Source organism: Neophocaena asiaeorientalis, unplaced genomic scaffold (assembly GCF_003031525.2).
Source record: "Neophocaena asiaeorientalis asiaeorientalis breed wild unplaced genomic scaffold, Neophocaena_asiaeorientalis_V1.1 scaffold258, whole genome shotgun sequence".
Taxonomy (NCBI): Eukaryota; Metazoa; Chordata; class Mammalia; order Artiodactyla; family Phocoenidae; genus Neophocaena; species Neophocaena asiaeorientalis.
The window spans coordinates 298,035-317,656 of NW_020172591.1; the positions used below are offsets into that span (position 1 = coordinate 298,035).

The following is a 19,622-nucleotide window of genomic DNA, read 5'->3' on the forward strand; positions in this document are numbered from 1 at the left end:
AATTTATATCCCTCAAATATTGTCTTATAAAATATTATCTTATCAGAGAGATAAGTAAAGCTACTACTTCCATGAACAGACTATCACTTAGAAAGGAATAATAAAGGAATAAAAAAGAATCATTGGGAAAAAAATAGAATAGTTGAAAATTTTAAAACATTAATAAAAGGGTTGAAAAATATAAGAAATATCTCAGAAAGTAGAACCATAAAAAAGTTTAAAAAATTAGGGACTTCCCTGGTGGGACAGTGGTTAAGAATCCGCCTGCCAACACAGGGGACACGGGTTTCATCCCTGGTCCGGGAAGATCCCACATGCTGCGGAGCAACTAAGCCTGTGCGCCACAACTACTGAGCCTGCGCTCTAAAGCCCGCGAGCCACAAACACTGAAGCCCACGCACCACAACTACTGAAGCCCGCGCGCCTAGAGCCTGTGCTCCGCAACAACAGAAGCCACCGAAATGAGAAGCCTGCTCACCACAACGAAGAGTAGCCCCTGCTCGCCACAACTAGAGAGAGCCCCTGTGCAGGAACAAAGACCCAATGCAGCCAAAAATAAATAAATACATTAAAAAAAAAAGTTAAGGAAATTAAAGACAGTCCTGGAAGTCTAATATTTGTCTAAAGAGTATTGTAAAGATTGACTAAGGGAAGAAATAATTGAAGAAAATTTCCTGTAACTGAAGGACACAAATCTCCATACAAAAAGAGATTTGCTCCAAAATGCATCACTGTAAACTTTCAGAAAAGCAGGGATAAAAAGATCCTGAAAGTTCTAAGAGATAAAAATTAGATCACATACAAAGCATTGGGAGTCAGAATAAGAGCAGATTTCTCAAAAGCAGCAATGCATGATGAAAAGAACCAAATCAAATCTGGAAAAGCAATGAAGGGAAGGCCTAAGATGACAGCTACACAGAACAAGCAGCTCAAATTCAAGCAGGAAGATTGACTCTAGAAAGCAGATCACTAGGAAACATAACTGATATGTTTGAGCATATTACTCATAGCCATATAGCAGAAATGTTAGAGCAATTGGGAAAAAAAATCAATGGTTATTCAGAAAATTAGGTTAAAAAAAAGCCAGTATTAATTCCAATAAAAATGAAGGGACATGATATTCAAAAAAGGAGGAATGGTTATAGGGCACTAAACCAACTAAGTTGGGTTTTTTTCTTCCAGTTTTATATATATATAAATATATATGTGACATATATATGTGACACACAGCACTGAATAAGTTTAAGGTGTACAGCATGATTTTACTTACATATATCGTGAAATAACTACCACAAGTTTAGCGATTATCCATCATCTCATATAGAGACAAATTAAAGAAACAGAAAAAGACTTTTTTCCTGGTGATGAGAACTTTTTAGGATTTACTCTTTAACAACTTTCAGACAGCATACAGCAGTGTTCATTTTATTTATCATGTTGTACACTACATTACTAGTACTTATTAATCTTATAACTGGAAGTTTGTACCTTTTGACTGCCTTCATCCATCTTCTCTCTCCCCACCCTCCACCTCTGGTAACCACAAACCTGATCTCTTTTTCTATGAGTTTGTTTCCTTTTGAAGTATAATTGACCTACAACACTATGTTACACACATTGTGATTTGCTATTTCTATACATTTCAAAATGATTACCATGATAAAGCTAGTTATCGTCTGTCACCATACAAAGACATTACATAATTATTGACTATATTCCCCACACTGTACATTTCATACCTGTGACATTTATTTTGCAACTGGAAATCTGTACCTCTTAATCTCCCTCACCTCCTTCATCTCTCCTCCGCCCAAACCCCTCCCCTCGTGCAATCACCTACTTCTCTGTATCTATGACTCTGTTTCTGTTTTGTTATGTTTGCAAATGGCAAGATTTCATTCTTTATTTTATGGCTGAGTAATATTCCAGCGCGCGCGCGCGTGTGTGTGTGTGTGTGTGTGTGTGTGTGTGTGTGTGTGTGTGTGTATACCATCTTGTTTATCCATTCATCTATTGAAGGGCACTAAGGCTGCTTCCTGATCATGGCTATTGTAAATAATGCTGCAATGAACATAGGGGTGCATATATCTTTTTGAATTAGTGTTTTCATTTTCTTCAAATAAATACCCAGGAGTGGAACTGCTAGATAATATGGTAATTCTATTTTTAATTTTTTGAGGAATTACCTAAGTCCCTAATACTGTTTTCCATAGTGGCTGCACCAATTTACATTCCCACCAACAGTGTACAAGGGTTCCCTTTTATCCACATCCTCACCAACACTTGTTATTTTGAGGTGATATCTCATTGTGGCTTTGATTTGCATTTCCCCTATAATTAGTGATGTTGAACATCTTTTCATGTGCCTATAAAGCTGAAAGCATTTTCTCTAAGATCAGGAACAAGACAAGGATGTCCACTCTTGTCACTTTTATCCAACATAGTATTGGAAGTCCTGGCCACAGTAATCAGAGAAGAAAGATAAATAAAAGGAATCCAAATCATTCCTGGGAAGGAAGAAGAAGAACTGTCACTGTTTACAGGTAAGATGATATGATATATAGAAAATCCTAAATATACCATGACAAAACTATTAGAACTCATTAATGAATTTGGTAAAGTTCCAGGATACAAAATTAATATGCAGAAATCTGTTGCATTTCTATACACTAACAAAGAACTATCTGAAAGAGAAATTAAGAAAATGATCCCATTTAGGGACTTCCCTGGTGGTCCAGTGGTAAAGAATCCACCTTCCAATGCAGGGGACATGGGTTCGATTCCTGGTCAGGGAACTAAGATCCCACATGCCGTGGGGCAACTAAGCCCACGCGCCAAAAGTACTGAACTAGCATGCCTCAGTGTGCCACAAACTACAGAGCCCATGTGCTCTGGAGCCCATGCGCCACAACTACAGATCCCATGCGCCCTGGAGCCCGTGTACCACAATTAGTGAGAGAAAAATACCCGCATGCCACAACTAGAGAGAAGCCTGTGCACTGCAACGAAAGATCCCGCACACCTCAATGAAGATCCTGTCTGCCGCAACTAAGACCCGATGCAGCCAAAAAAAAAAGAACGAAAATGATCCCATTTTCAATCACATCAAAAAGAATAAAATACATAGAAATGAATCTGATTAAGGAGGTAAAAATCTGGTACTCAGAAAACTGTAAGATGCTAATGAAAGTAACCAAAGATTTCCCAAACAGATGGAAAGATAAACCGTGCTCATGGATTAGAAGAATTAATATTATTAAAAAGACCATACTACTCAAGGAAATCTACAGATTCAATGCAATCTTATCAAAATACCAATGGCATTTTTCACAGAACTAGAATAATTCTAAAATTTGCATGTAAACGCAAAAGACCCTGAATAGCCAAAACAATCTTGAGAAAGAAGAACAAAGTTGGAGGTATTATGCACCTTAATTTCAAACTATACTACAAAGCTACAGTCATCAAAGCAGTATGATATTGGCGCTAAAACAGACACATAGATCAACGGAACAGAACACAGAGCCCAGAAATGAACCCACACTTACATGGGCAATTAATCTGACAAAGGAGGAAGAATATAGATTGGGGAAAAGAGAGGCTCATCAATAAATAGTGCTAGGAAAACTGGGCAGTAATGTGCAAAAGAATCAAACTGGACTACTTTCTCAATGATACACAAAAATAAATTTAAAGAGTTAAATATAAGACCTGAAACCATAAAACTTCAGAAGAAAATATAGGCAGTATGCTCTTTGACATAAGTCTCAGTAATATTTTTTTGACTAAGTTTTAAAAATACTTGTTAGTTCACAGTAACATAAACATTTATTTGATTTAATAAAAATTGTAATATGGGGTTAGATTGTGGTGGTGCAGGTGAGCTAAGTCCTAGTAGATAATGCTTTAAATAAATAAATCAAAGTGTAGCATATAAACATGTGATTTAGAAAATACCAGAGAAAACAAAAGGGTTGAAGGTACATGACACTGGAGATTGGAACTGGAGCAGGATTGGAAGAACTGCTTTTAAACATTATAATCCTTTAATATTTGACTTTTAAAGGTAATGGACATGTACTTTAATAAAATGACAATTATCTTGAAAAAATAAGCCTGAATGTGAATCTTACTAATAAAAACAGAATGGTACTGGCACCAGAACCATAGAGCAGTGGAACAAATGAAAAGAAATCCACAAAGAGATAAGAAAATATAAAAGAATGTAGTGGTATGATCAATATACTAATTTCCTATGGCTGCTGTAACAAATTACCACAAACTTGGTGGCTTAAAAGGATAGAAATTTATCATCTCACAGTTCTTGAGGCCAGAAGTCTTAAATCAAGGTATTAGCAGGGCTGTACTTTCTGGGAGACTCTAGGGAAGAATACTTTCTTCCCTCTTCTACCTTCTAATGGCTGCTGGCAGTCCTTGGCTAATAACAATATAATTCCAATCTCTGTCTTCACATCACCTTCTCCTCTGTGTATGTGTCTAATCTCCCTCTGTCTCTCTCCCTCTGTTTTATGAAACAGTATGGACGTTTCTTAAAAAACTAAAAATAGAACTACCATATGACCCAACAATTTCACTCCTGGGTATATATCAGAAAAAAAGAAAAACACTATCTGAAAAGAGACATGTACCCTCCAACATTCATAGCATCATTGCTTACAATTGCCAAGATATGGAAGCAACCTAAGTGTCTATCAACAGATAAATGGATAAAGAAAATGTGGTGTACATAAATACAATACTACTCAGCCAGAAAAAAGAATGAACTTTGTCATTTGCAATAACATGGATGGACTTGGAGGTTATTATGCTAAGTGAAATAAGTCAGAGAAAGACAAATACTGTATGATATCACTTATAAGTAGAATCTAAAATAAAAGAAACTAGTGAATATAACAAAAAGGAAACAGACTCAGATACAGAAAACAAACTAGTGGTTACCAGTAGAGAGAGGGAAGGGGAAAGGGGAAAAATAAGGGTAGGAGATTAAGAGGTATTTATTTATAAAATAAAATAATATTTATTTATAAAATAAAAAAGCTACAAGGATATATTGTACAACACAGGAAATACAGCCAATGTCTTATAATAACTATAAGTGGAGTATAACCTTTAAAAATTGTTGTACACCTGTAACTTATATAATATTCTATATCAACTATATCTCAATAATAAATAAATAAATAAATAAATAAAAAACCTTCTATTCATTAAATCAGGTCCCCCATGGGGAAAAAAATTGCCACATCTCATAGCACTGATGCCAATGAGTAAATGTCAGATACAATGAAGTTTGCATCAGATTCAAAGAGGATGACCAAATTTGACATGCATCTCATCTAGTCTGAAGCAGATTCGGTTTTGGCAAATAGATTAGGTCCTGAAGAGCAATTCCAATAATTAATTAACTTGAAAACATGAATTCTTAAAGGCATAGCAGCCAGATTTAAGAAAGAGGTAGGCAGTTTACTTGGTGCCTATATTATCACAGTCTAGCAAAGAAGACTACTAAAGAAGAGATCATTATGTTTAAGGGGGGGAATGCTTCGTTTTAAGCTCTTCTGGTTTCTATGAGGAGAAATTTTCTATAAATATTCCCAGCCTCTTGCCCTTTCTCTCCTACAGCGAGAAGCCTGATGGGTGAATTAACCATTGGTCCACATTTCTTGACTGGGTAGAGCTAATGTATCAAGTCATAAAATTAGTGAATTTAGTCCTTTTTTAACCTTTTACTCATCACTTGTGACCTAATCAGTGTGAGGCAAAAAGTCTTAGGTAAGTGTGTCTAGTATGAAGACCCAAACTTTCCCTTGAGTGGGCTCTTCCAGGTCTGGACTAGGGGACAGAAATATTAAAAGACCATTGACATGATACACATCCTCTAACAGTTCTCTCAATAATAAAGCTGATATTTTATTTCCATCTGCCTAGGTCTTTGACTACATCTGAATTGGTTTCAATCTCAAGAGGGAACAAAAAGGTGAGATTGGGCTTCCTAAAACCTAGAATGGCCAGGATATTTTTAATTTTCCCTGCCAAGAGGTAAGGCATGACTGTAGAGAAACAGAAACAACAAGCTGGTAGTCAACCTTCTATAGCAGACAAAAGTACCCTAGAAAAATCAGAGATATATCAGCAGTGACCTGCCTCTGGAACCAGTGATTAACATATGCTGTGGGAAACTGCTACAAGAGAGCATATGAAAACTGTCACCAAGGGCTTCCCTGGTTGCGCAGTGGTTGAGAGTCCACCTGCCGATGCAGGGGACACGGGTTCATGCCCCGGTCCGGGAGGATCCCACATGCCACGGAGCGGCTAGGCCCGTGAGCCATGGCCGCTGGGCCTGCGCGTCCGGAGCCTGTGCTCCGCAACGGAAGAGGCCACAACAGTGAGAGGCCTGTGTACCGCAAAAAAAAACACCAAAAACTGTCACCAAGAAGCCAGTTAAAGAAGAGATCAAGATAAGGTACCCAGTCACCTACCTATTCAGCCTCTAAGGCAGTTATTCCAAGGGCTAGTTATTCCATGGTACAGGGTTATATAAAACTACTTATACTACTCTTGGGCAAAAAGTAGGGCAAAATAGAACTGCTCCTTTCAACAATAAATAACATGAAAAATAAATAACATGAAAAAGTAGCACTATAAGAAAAGGAGGGACCGTAACATGAGAAAGAGAAAATTATATATAAATTTGAAAAATTGCTTCATAAAACAGGTTTAAAGAAAAACTGCTCTGCCTGTAGATAAATGGAATAATATTCCATAAAAGAGATTTTTGAAAAAGAGCTGAAGGAAGCAAAAGAGATAAAGAAAAAGAAGAGGAAAAAAATACCACAGAACTTGAAACTGCATTAGAAACAATTCCAAGTAGAATAGATACTTCAGAAAACTAAGTGAATAACATTGATGACGAGCCTGGGAAAATCATTCAGAATGAAGATTACAAGATAAAAGTGGTTAGATTCAAACAAAGTGGTTGGACGGAACAATATGATGTATAGATTTGGAAGATAAACAATTGAGATCTAACGTAAGAAATATTCTTAGAGAGGGACAGACATATGGAACAGCCAAAATATTCAAGAATATAAAGCTGAAAATTGAAAGGGTTCACCGTGTTCCAAGAAAAATTAATAGAGAATGATCAAGAATAAGACATGCTGTGGGGGGCTTCCCTGGTGGCACAGTGGTTGGGGGTCCGCCTGCCGAGGCAGGGGACACGGGTTCGTGCCCCCCGGTCTGGGAGGATCCCACATGCGGCGGAGCGGCTGGGCCCGTGGGCCATGGCCGTTGAGCCTGCGTGTCTGGAGCCTGTGCTCTGCAGCAGGAGAGGCCACAACAGTCAGAGGCCCACATACCGCAAAAAAAAAAAGACACGCTGTGGAATGTTGCTGAATTTTAAGGGTAAAGAAAGAATGCTACTAGCATCTAGACAGAAAAAAAGAGGGCCACCTACAAATTAAATAGTTTATCCTGGCCTCAGGCATCTCTTCAGCCACATTAGAGAATGGATAAAAGTGAGACTGTACAGTACTAAGGGAAAAAGAATATAACATGGAATTTTCTACGTAGCTGAAATACAATTTTAATGGATATATAACATTCCATGTGTATGGATGTACAATAATCTACTTGACTGGTCTATTATTGACGGATATTTAGATTGCTTCCAGAATTTTATTATTTCAAACCATGCTAAAATATATATATATATTTAAATACATGCAAGTATACCTATAAAATAAATTCCTGGAAGTATAAGGGCTGAATCAAAGGGTTTATGCATTTTAAATTGTTCTCATTTTGCTAAATTGTCCTCCATAGAGATTATACCAATTTTTATGCCCAGTACCAGTAATGTAGGAAAGTGCTTGTTCACTACAACTCACCAATTTTCAAAAATCTGGAAAATAAGAGTAATAAAGGGATTTTTAAGTAATATTAATTAAATCAGTATTGTACTGGTATTCCACTTCTACTTCAGAAAGTTAAGAGAACTCCCATCCTAACAATGAGAATAAACTATTGATAGATAACCTACAAAATTATGTGTTTTCTTAAAGCGAATCAGAGAGCTGAGGATGCCAAAAAAAAAAGCTAATGAACTTAAATCCAGAAAGTGAATAGTCCTGCCTAGGACTCATGACTCCTTTCATCTTTGGCAGAACAGTAGGAAGAGAAGGAAACTGCTTCACAAAAAAAAAAAAAAAAAAAAAAAAAAAAAAAAAAAAAAAAAAAAAAAAAAAAAAGAGGACAAAAGACAAGTGAACTACATCTTTAAGTCCTGAAAAAAGTTGGCCAAGAATTCTATACCCAATAAAAATATCCTTCAAAAATGAAAGGAAAATAAAATTTCAGACAGATAAAAACTGAAAGACTTTATCCCACGGAGACCTACACTACTAAAAATCCTAAATATTCTTTAGGGTGAAGGAAAATGATAATATATAGAAACTCAGTTCTACAGGAAGCAAGAGAGAAATCAAAAAGGGTAAATATATACTGATAAACACAAAGAAAGTTTCAAAAATATACATGTGCATCTTTAAATTTCACTAAAAGATTATTGATTCTTTAAAAATAAAAAATATAAGCATATGTAGAAGTAAAATATATAATAGAAGAAAAGATAAAAAGATGATAAATGGAAGTCTAAGTTGCAATACTCTTACATTGTTCATGAAGTACTAGAATATATTTGAAAATAGGCTTTATAAATTCAAGATGCATATTGTGATCTCTAGCACAATCAATAAAAAAAAATAACACAAAGAGGCAAAACTAAAAAGTCAAGAGAGGAGAAAAAGTAGAATATATTTTTAAAAAACTCAATTTACTAGAAAGAAGGCAGGAGAGAGGACCAAACAGTAAGTAGGAAAACAGAAAAAAAACACCAATATTTTGTGCTTAATCCAAACACAGAAAACAATTACAAAAACATAAGTGGATGATATAAATACTGTTAAAAGGCAGACTGTAAGACTAGATAACAAGTAGTACAACCCAACTATATAAGTTTATAAGAAACACACATTAAACATAAATGAAGATGAGTTAAAAGGAAAAGGATAAAAAAGATATGAGACAAACATTAAGCTTATATTAATGTCAGTCAAAACAGGCTTCCAGGTAAAAAGTATTTTCAGAGGTAAGATGACCATTTCATAATAATAAAAGGGTCAATTTATCAAAAAGACATAGCAATCTTAAATATGTATGTAATTAATAACAGAGCCACGAAATATGAGAAAAAAATTGACAGAACTAAAGGGAGAAACAGACAAATCTACAATCATAATTAGAGACTTAACACTCCCCCCAGAGTAACTGACTGAATAAGGAGACATAAAACATGTGGAGATTTAAAAGATCTGAACAACACTTTCAACCAACTTGACTTAACTGATACTTATAGACCACTCCACCACCACCACCAGCCGAATACAAATTTTTTCCCCAAGGGTACCTGGAACATTCACCAAGACAGACCTTAGGATAGGCAGAAAACAAACAAACAAAAAAACTCAATAAATTTAAAGGTTTTGAAATAGTGCAGAGTACGTCCTCTGACACCAACAACGCTAATTTAGAAATCAATAGCAGTGATCTATTTAAAAAAAAATTCCCAGGTATTTGGAAGTAAAGTAACACATCTAAATAAATAACAGGTGACAGAGAAATTTTAAGCTAAATGATAATGAAAACACCCAAATTTGTGGGATGCAGCTAAAGCATGCTTAGAAGAAAACTTATAGCTTTAAATACCTATCAATATATGAAAGTAAAAAAGGTACAAAATCAATTATTTATATTTCCATGTTAAGAAGTTAGAAAAAGAAGAGCACAGTAAACCCAAAGTAGAAGAAACAAAATAATAAAAATAAGAGTAGAAACCAGTGAAATAGAAAACAAGCAAATAGAGAAAATCAGTTGGTTCATTTGAAAAAAATTACTAAAATTTACATGCTTCTAGCAAGATTAAGAAAAAAAGAATAATACAAATGAGCAATATATAGTGGGCAGGAAGAGAATGGGTATGATACAAAAACAACTTTAGCTTTATTGGAAATATTTTATTTCTTTATTTAAAAAATATTTGAAAGAAATATGACACAATGTGAACAGTTGTTAATGTTGGCTGTTGTAACTGTATTTATTGTGGTAATTCAGTTTTGGGGCTTCGGTTTTGTTTTTTTTTTAATCTAAACTAAATCCACACAAAAAAATTCTTTTAAAACCTAAAGTGTTATCTGCAAATGAGTCTACAATAGGAAAATAATAATAATAATAATTACATAGAAGGTGAATATTGGCTGCAAGAAGTTTGAAAAGTCTGACTTCAGAAAAAAGGAAGAAACCTAACAGACGAATGAAAAACAAACAAGGGAAAAGGGGAATAAGGATGTTATTAAATAACAAAAGCCAGTTCACATGAGGAAATCTTTCCAGTCACAGACATACTGAAAAGTCCTTCACACACCCCACCTGTTGTTGTTAAATAATAAAAATTTAAAGGAGGCACAGTGAGTACTGAGAAAGGTAAACTATAAAGGAAAGGGAAAAAATTTTAATATAGTATGTACCACACAGTGAAATAAAGTTTGACAGCACAGTAGAACAAAACAATACTGTTTAATATCTGATATTTAATATTTTGATATTTTGTCCTAGTTCAGTCATTGGTATAAATTTTATTTTTATAATAAATATTTCTAATAAAAATATGGCTTCCTAGTTTTTCCACCGGTCTTAATGTTTGTAGTTTTTGCACTTTGGACTGGCTGATCTCTGAGCAACCACCTAACTCTAACGTTAATTACTGGTAATTAGAACAATGTCTTGCACATAACTGTTTTAATGTCAAGATGTACAATCATTTTGCACTATTAAATAAACACAGAAATTTCAAAGAATACTGAGTACATTAGGCATACACAACGAATATAAAACGACTACAAAGGTTGGTCATATAAAAATATATACATACTATTGGATGTTTATTTGGCCAATAAATGTATAATTAACTCCTACTAAAGGATGGGCACCTGTGGCTACTCCATAAATATTGATGTGAAGATGATTAAAGTAATATCACCTTACAGTACGTTGCCTGAGTCGTGACCAAATATATCAATACATAAATACTTAGAAAAAACCCCAAACGATGGATAAACGTTATCTTCCCAATAAGCTATTTCAGAGTGACCCAGAGTTTATGATTGCTTTCATGCTCTGTGCATCAAAATCATCTATTACATGAAAAATAATCCCACACCCTCTACTGGCAAATCCACAGCATCGCGGGTTAGTTGCCAGGATGGATTTTTTTCCACTCTCCATCTTTCTCAGAGCATCAGGTATCTGACAGCTGACATCATTTGGGCATCTGACCAGATGATCCAGTTTCCACGAGCCGGACCGGTGCGTGGCGCTGGGATAAAGGCCTCAGGCAACGAGATTTGTACGCGGAACCCCTCGGGAGCTCGCGCCTTCTGCACTTTGTCTTAAACCGCACATTTACTTGTGTTTTGTTTTTACCCATTGCTAGCCATTTAGTTTGTAAGGAAGACATTCCCACTACAAAATAATAACATGAACATAAGCACAACATAAAAAGGTCAGCAGGAAAGCACCTAAAGGCCGTGAGCATCTGCTTCTAATGGAAGCGATCCGCACCTTCGCGAGAAATCACCCAAACAAGCCTCAGGCCCCTGCGCTAGTTCGCTCGCTACCCGGGGCGAGCGTGGGTGGAAGCTCCCTTCGGCCCGAGGGTACGCTGCCACGCCTAAAACTACTCTTGGTCCGATCTGCCCAGGGTAAGCCCAGAGGAACTCGAACAGGACCTCGTCCGGGAGGGGAGGCCGCAGGGGCCGGGGTCCCCAAGGGAACCGTGAAGGCCGGCGAGAAGCCCCGAGAGACCGCGTGCGCGCGTGGCGGTCCCCTCCCGCCGCCCCTCCACCTTGGGGCGTCGCCATGGGAACCAAGGGTTTGGCCTCCCAGCCTCAGCCGGGGAGGGCGCGGCCCTTCCTCCGCCCGGAGAGAGGGGGCCCGAGGAGGCCGCAGACACTCACCTCGACGCCGGAGCCGCGACGCGCCGGTCCTCCGCCGCCTCGGGTCGCGTTCGGCAGCTCGGAGGTCGGTCCCGGCGCCCGTTACCGCTGCCGCCGCTCGCAAGCCCTGCGCCGCTGCCGAACCGCACCCGCAGCCGGTGCCCCTCCGCACCAGAGCGTGGAGGTGTCGGGCTCCGGCTGCGGAAGGCGGGAGATTTAAACCCCGCGGCTTGGCGAGCGCAAAAGCCGCGCTGCCCTCGGCGCCTCTGCCCCGGCGTCCGCGTTCACTCCGTTCAGGCTCTCGCGTAACCCCGCGGGAGCCACGGCTCTCGGCCGGTTCTTGAAGAAACTCCGGGACCCTCTCTGTTCCTCCTTTGCCGAATTCCTCTTCATTTAATGACAAACACCAAACCAGTCAGAACATCGGTATAAGGTACTGAGTGGGAGACCTCCGAGGCGTGGGGAAGTGGGGGGAATTCTCGGCTCCTCTTCTGAGTCCCGAGCCCGGAGCCCGGGTCCCCCGCCTCCTCCCAGCCCCACCGCACCTGCTGGGCCCTGGGCTGCCACCCCTCGGAGGACGGAAGCTTCTGAGCCTCGGTCATTCCTGAACTCTCAGGCGCTTCTCAGCACCAGTGGCCGCACGTGGTAAACGTTCACGTGCTGTATGTAACTTATTTTAAAGGTTTAAAGAGGATTAAGTTAATAACTGTTAATAACTGACCTCAAGTGTACATTTACATAAGCATAATTTGTCATAAATGAATCTTCGAGTCAAAGGTAAAATTTGCACCTAAAAACCTCAGAAAAAAATTGGAAATAAGGCAAAAGTAAAATTATGTTATTGGTGGAAGATAATTTAAACCCAAAGTGCTTTCTTTTTTAAAAATTTATTTATTTAGGCTGTGACGCGGTCTTAGTTGCGGCACTGGGGATCTTTGTTGCGGCATGTTTAGTTGCCGCATATTTAGTTGCGGCATGTAGGATCTTTAGTTGCGGCATGTGGACTTATTAGTTGCAGCATGCGAACTCCTAGTTGCGTCACGCATATGGGATCTAGTTCCCTGACCAGGGATTGAACCCTGGCCCCCTGCACTGGGAGCACGGGGTCTTACCACTGGACCACCAGGGAAGTCCCCAAAGTGCTTTCTTTTTAAAGGTGACACAAAAATTATCAACTAAAACTTTACAAAATACGAATTAATCACAACTGTGACATATGGGCTAGCAAAGAAAAACGCTTCGACGCTTGCGGTGGTAACTAAAGTCTATAACATGAAAGACATAAAGATGTGGTGAGATTCTAGAATGTTATTACAAAGTATTTAACTTAAAGACCTGAAAAAAGCAGGTTTAGAATAGGGAAAAGGGTAGGCTATTTATGCTACAGAGTTAATTTGGACTGAAAATATTAAGTCTGTAGACCAGGAATGCTTACCCTGAGATATATGGGGTGTCAAGGTGAATACATGAAATAATATGCAAATTTTGGGCTTTTTTTTTAGAGGAAAAAATCTAAGCTTTCCTCAGAGTCTCAAAGTCCAGATCCTTAAAAGGGTAAGAATTAATATTTGGCAAATGTGACGATTGTTGTACTTCCTCGGATCTTTCCTGACTCACTCATGCCAAGCTTGGTGTCCCTCTATTCTCAGATTCAACAACTGTACTGTACTGTATTGTAAGTACTTACCTGCCTGTCTCCCCCATTAGATGCTTCCTCTTATGCATTTCCATAGCCTTATCTCTTGGCACAGTGCCTAATACACACTCGGTTCTGAATGAATGTTTATTCAATCAATAAATGAACAGAAAAAAGATAGCTAATTGACAACTGAAGTATACAGTATTAATTACCTAAAACAAATTATTCTAATATGGTAAGCAAGATAACTTCCCAGTTGTTACTATGCACGATAGTAAGTTTCTTGGGATATTTTAGGAAGTGCTTTTTCCAACAGGATGAAGTTTAACTCAATCTGAAGCAGAGAAAGGGCCTCCAAGGAACACAGCAGGAAGTCAGGGTAATGACTCTGGGGCTAGACCTGTTGGTTTTGTTCACTTAATTGGGGAAAATTAACAGAGATATACAATGTCTCTGAGCCACATAATGTAGCATTTACACATAATCACTTTCCTTCATAGGTCACTAAGAAAAGTGTGCAGGTAGGGGCACAGTATAGGAAAGGAGTCAGCAAACAAGGTAGGGCTACTGACACTCTTCCTGGGCAAGAATCAGGTCTTCTCACTCACGGTGTTGGATGGGTAGGAACTATTTAAATAGCATTGTACGAGTCCCTTAACAAATGAGGCAACTGCAGTAGTTAAAATTTAGTTTTTCTTAAAAAAACTTTTTTAGAAAATGAAAGGATTTAACACCATGAAAACACTTTATATGGGAGGGTTTAATTTCATTAAGAAGTACAAACATTTAGTGAACTGCTGTTTAATATCCTATCAACATATTATCGGATTTATCCTAGTATAAACAGTGTTTTCCTCCATTGTAGGCTTCCACAAGCTAACTAGAAAAGACCATTAGATGGCTTGGAATGTGGAGATCCGCAAATCTGGTATCCCAACCTGGAGTCCTATTTCCTTAGAGCAATGATCTTTACTTTTATTTCTGCACCATCAATCAAACCTCTGGTTAATATCCTAAATAAAACCTCAACTTATATTAGAAAGCATATTAATAATTCTACCCTTTTGTACTGTTTTACTCTTAAGGATTAGGGATCTATTGAACTTGATGTCATGGAGCCTGCTGTCATGGAAATAGCTCCATTTCTTCAAGGTGTTCCACTTACTTTGTAATCTGATTTTTTTTTTAATTTTTAAATTTTATTTTTTTATACAGCAGGTTCTTATTAGTTATCCATTTTATACATATTAGTGTATACATGTCAATCCCAATTTCCCAATTCATCACCCCTCCCCCCCGTAATCTGATTTTTTCAAGCAAGTGGCAGTCAGAGTAGGGAGACGCTATCTTCCCAGGTGCTCGTACTAGTAATTACTTAAACATGACAAGGTAAGCGTGCTGGCTTTCCCATACTGCAGTTTTGTTTATTCAAGTAAGCCTAGAATTAGACAGTATTATTGAAGTGATTATTTTTTAATGTGAAATGTTACAGAAATATAAAACGTATTTCCTCCCCCTGAAACCACCACTGAACTTTATTTGGTATTAATAAGTCCCAGGCATATGACTGTACATAGAATTGTTTGACATGTTTCTAAACTTTCGATCAAATTGTACCTAACCAAGATCATTTCTCTGTAGTCTTTTATTACCCAGAAGCATGTCTCCTATCTCTATCACTAATGGACTGTATACCTTCACATTAGATATTTAACTTGTTTGGGTTGTGATTTCCTTTAATAACATGAATAACATGATAATTAAAATGATATGAATAACAGGATAATTTCTAAAGTTCCTTTCTGCTTATATACGATTCCTATATGAAAATACAGAAATGGATCTTTAAAGTACATATTTACATATTATTATGCTAATACATTTAGTGGTATATTGAAATTAATTTTTAAGGCAAAAATGTGCAAAATTGAACATAACATGGTAGTTTGGTACCAATAACTGCCATTTAAATTTATACATAAACTTTCTTTCACGTAGGTGAAGACATTTTCTCATTTATTCTTTGCATGTATAAAATCATTGTTCTCATGCATGACTGAAGAATAGGCAGAATATGTATGGTTAAGAGCTTGAGCTCTAGACTCAGATAAATCCAAATTCAGATTGTTACTCTGCCATTTTACTGGTTGCATGAAATCTGGTCAAATAACTTGACCTAACGTATATATTCTTCTTCTTTAAAATAAAGATCTTTTATGGGAGTTCCCTGGTGGTCAAGTGGTTAGGACTCGGTGCTTTCACTGCTGTGGCTGGGGTTCAGTCCCTGGTGGGGGAACTAAGATCTTGCAAGCCACACAGCACGGCCAAATAAAATAAAATGTCAGATGATTGTTATGGTGGGATAATTTTTTGCTGTTTTTATAGACACTGCCATTAGATAATATACTTCCTCAAACCTGCGAACCAGTGGAACTAATAGCCAACGATAGCCAATCTAATTCTATTAAACCAAAAAACTCCTTTTCTACTAAGTTATATTAAAGATATATTTGGCTTATATAACAAAATAATAACATTATTAATATGGTTACTACTAGAAGTCTATGATAGTCAAAAAATGTCAGTATTAAAGTGACTTAAAAATTCCTGCTGTTTTTATACCTGGCAGTTTCTGATTAGCAAAGTTTGGATATTACTTGTCTAATGAAACCTGATTCCAACTAGTGGCTTTTTAAATAAAAAGATATTAATTGAATACCCTTGCACATGCATAAAGTGTCATTTTTTCCCCTTTAAGAATAGGAGGTATGGTAGTACATCACAAAGATTAATATTTCTCCTTATAAGCAACTGATTTTTCAAATATATCAAAAGAATTTTTATAAACAGATTTCAATGTTCTTATCAGAAATTCCCAGATAGTATGTTTCATTTTGCAGGGTTGTTTGTTCAATTATGTGTATTTTATGTCAATTAAAACTTTCATTTGTTCTTTCCCCTGTTAATGCTAGGAAGCGTTCCAATATATTATTATGCATTGTTGACAACAGTTCCAAAATGGTCATTCTAAATTCAAAGAATATGAAAAAAAAAACAAACATTGGGCAGCTACTGACAGTTAAGCTATTATAACATTTTATGTAGAATAAAAATCTTTTAAAAATAATTTTTGGCTGCATTGGGTCTTTGTTGCTGTGCATGGGCTTTTCTCTAGTTGCAGTGAGTGGGGGCTACTTTTTATTGCTTTGCGCAGGCTTCTCCTTTTAGTGGCTTCTTTTGCTGTGGAGCACGGGCTCTAGGCGCGTGGGCTTCAGTAGTTGTGGCACGTGGGCTTAGTAGTTGTGGTTGTGGCTCACGGGCTCTAGAGCGCAGGCTCAGAAGCTGTGGCTCACGGGCTTAGTTGCTCCGCGGCATGTGGAATTTTTCGGGACCTGGGCTCGAACCCGTGTCCTCTGCATTGGCTGGTGCATTCTTAACCACTGCGCCACCGGTGAACTCCTAAAAATCTTAAGTAACTCAGATTTCTACCCTAATAATCTCTAGGTAATCGTAACAGCCAGGTTTGTTTGTTTTTTTTTCCAATATAAGATCTCATGTCTTAGATAAGACCTGGAAGGCCACTTTATTTAAGAGGAAAACAAAATTAAACTTAGCATAAGACCTGGAAGGCCACTTTATTTAAGAGGAAAACAAAATTAAACTTAGCATATGAAGAAATATTATGCTTTCTTCCTCACAGTATTTCTCAGTATTTCTATCATTTCCAATGCTTCTGTGCTGCTTCCCCTGCCAGAAATAACCTGCATCTTCACTTTCCCAACCAATTTTCTATCCAAATCTGGCTCAAATGTCGCTCTTCTACATGCCTTTCTTGACAGCCAACTCACTCCCCACAAAGCTAATTGCTCCTTTCTACCTTAGATTTACATCTTTCTTTGCACTTAGGATACTGTTGTAACCAATTTTTAACTGAATGTCTCCCATGTGAGAATGTGACCTTTTTGAAGGTAGTCTCCATGTCTTACACACTTGCGTTTATTTTTCCGTTTCCTCCACCCCGAGCAGAGACCCTGTACATGGTGGAAAGTCAGCCTTATTCTTTTAACTGCCTTTTTCAGCAATTAGAGTACATTTTGAGCCTAATTTTAAAATTAGGAAGTTTGTTGTTAAACTGTAAGAAAAGGAATTTGAACAAGTATCAACAGGCTTATTAACTGCATTACTATGGCAAGACAGCATAAATAACCCTGTACTGGTCTGCAGGTCCTGAACTCTGCACTGTCTGGTTCCAAACTTCTCCCAGCACGAGAAAAGCAGCTCCACTCATTTCCTGAAGCAAATCTTAGGAGCAAATAAGTCCATGTAAGGCCCCTGTCTCTGGTGTGACTAAAATGGAGGAAAATGGACTATTGAAAGGGAGACTCCTACTTTTGAAGAAAAGATGGAGGATGGGAGGTAGGAGAGCACTGTTTTAAAAGGACTTAAGTCTTCTAGGCTTCTGTTGGCCTCCCATGTTCTTCCTGTTTGGGGAATAAGATCTAATCACTTGTGTTACACAAAAAGAGAAGTTTGGTAGAGATCAATCAGACAATCCTCTAACAGACTTAGACACTAATGTTACATCCATCTCAAAGGAGAATACCTGAACCATGAATGTATCCTGCCTTGGAACCAGAGTTAAGAATAGGCTAAGGACCAGGACTTGATGCCACTTCCTTCTTTGTCTTTTATCTAATAAATAGGACTCTTTACTTTAACCACCTAGTGTATGCATACTACCTGTGAGCAGTCCAGGTTGGGTGCATTAAGAAAGTTATTTTAAATAACTCTGCCTTTAAGATTCATTCAGGGACCATCCAGAACAGGAATATAAATTCATCTTTGTCCTTTGAAAGTTATATTTCCAGAGACTGCAAATATGATGAAATCTACACCATTCTGCACAAAATGGGAAAAACAGACTTGTGTGTGAATTTTACAACTACCTTTATTCACTTCTTGGGCATTAAAATATTACTGTCTTTTAAGAAATGATGTACCTGGAGCTCTAGCTCTTGTGAGCTATGATGACCGTATCATAGGGGCAGAGGGAGCCCAGGTCCCTAAGGAGTATGGAACAAAACCACTATACCAGCACTGGACTGCCTCTGGACCTCTATATACGAGAGAACTAATCTTCCACCTGGTTTAATCCACTGTTAATTTGGCTCTCAATTGCAGCGAAGTTATGGCGGTTGTTTCCTAGACCTCTGTGATAGGAACCTCACGTGACATATATGGCATTAGAGTCTAATGATGAGACCAAACTGATTTTCCCATATATTACTTAGATGCTGAGGTGCTCTGCTTGAGAAATACCAATCCATTAAAGTCACATTTTAAGACATTTACTTTAAATATTTTGTATATATGAATTTAGATAAATGCTAATGATAAAAAAATTTTAGAATATTTTTTATTTATTTATTCTTTTCGGTACGCGGGCCTCTCACTGTTGTGGCCTCTCCCGTTGCGGAGCACAGGCTCCGGATGGGCAGGCTCAGCGGCCACGGCTCACGGGCCCAGCCGCTCCGCGGCATGTGGGATCTTCCCGGAACGGGGCACAAACCCGCATCCCCCGCATCAGCAGGCGGACTCTCAATCACTGCGCCACCAGGGAAGCCCAGAATATTTTTATCTAATACTGACTGAAAGGTTTTGTCTGAAGAATCTAATTCTTATCTATATACAAGGATAAGTGTGGGAGAGAGATTCCTGGTTACCATGAAATCTGTATGCTATTTTTAAAGGAGTCTGACTTCCCTTTATTTAAAAAAAAATTTTTGTTTTTGGTTGTACCACGCAGCTTGCCAGATCTTTAGTTCTCAGACTAGGGATTGAACCCAGGCCCCCAGCACTGGAGGTGCAGAGTCCTAACCACTGGACCTCCAGGGAATTCCCTGACTTATCTT

The 19,622-nt window shown here is 37.9% G+C and overlaps 1 protein-coding gene across 1 annotated transcript in view; it reads right to left on the minus strand.

Moving 5' to 3' along the window:
• The window catches only part of ICA1L (islet cell autoantigen 1 like), a 64,593-nt gene extending 52,275 nt beyond the window's left edge, over positions 1-12,318 (minus strand). The window contains exon 1 of the mRNA XM_024738408.1: positions 12,093-12,318. The gene's annotated coding sequence lies outside the window, so the exon portion shown is untranslated. The remainder of the gene's footprint in view (positions 1-12,092) is intronic.
• Positions 12,319-19,622: the final 7,304 nt, after the last annotated feature.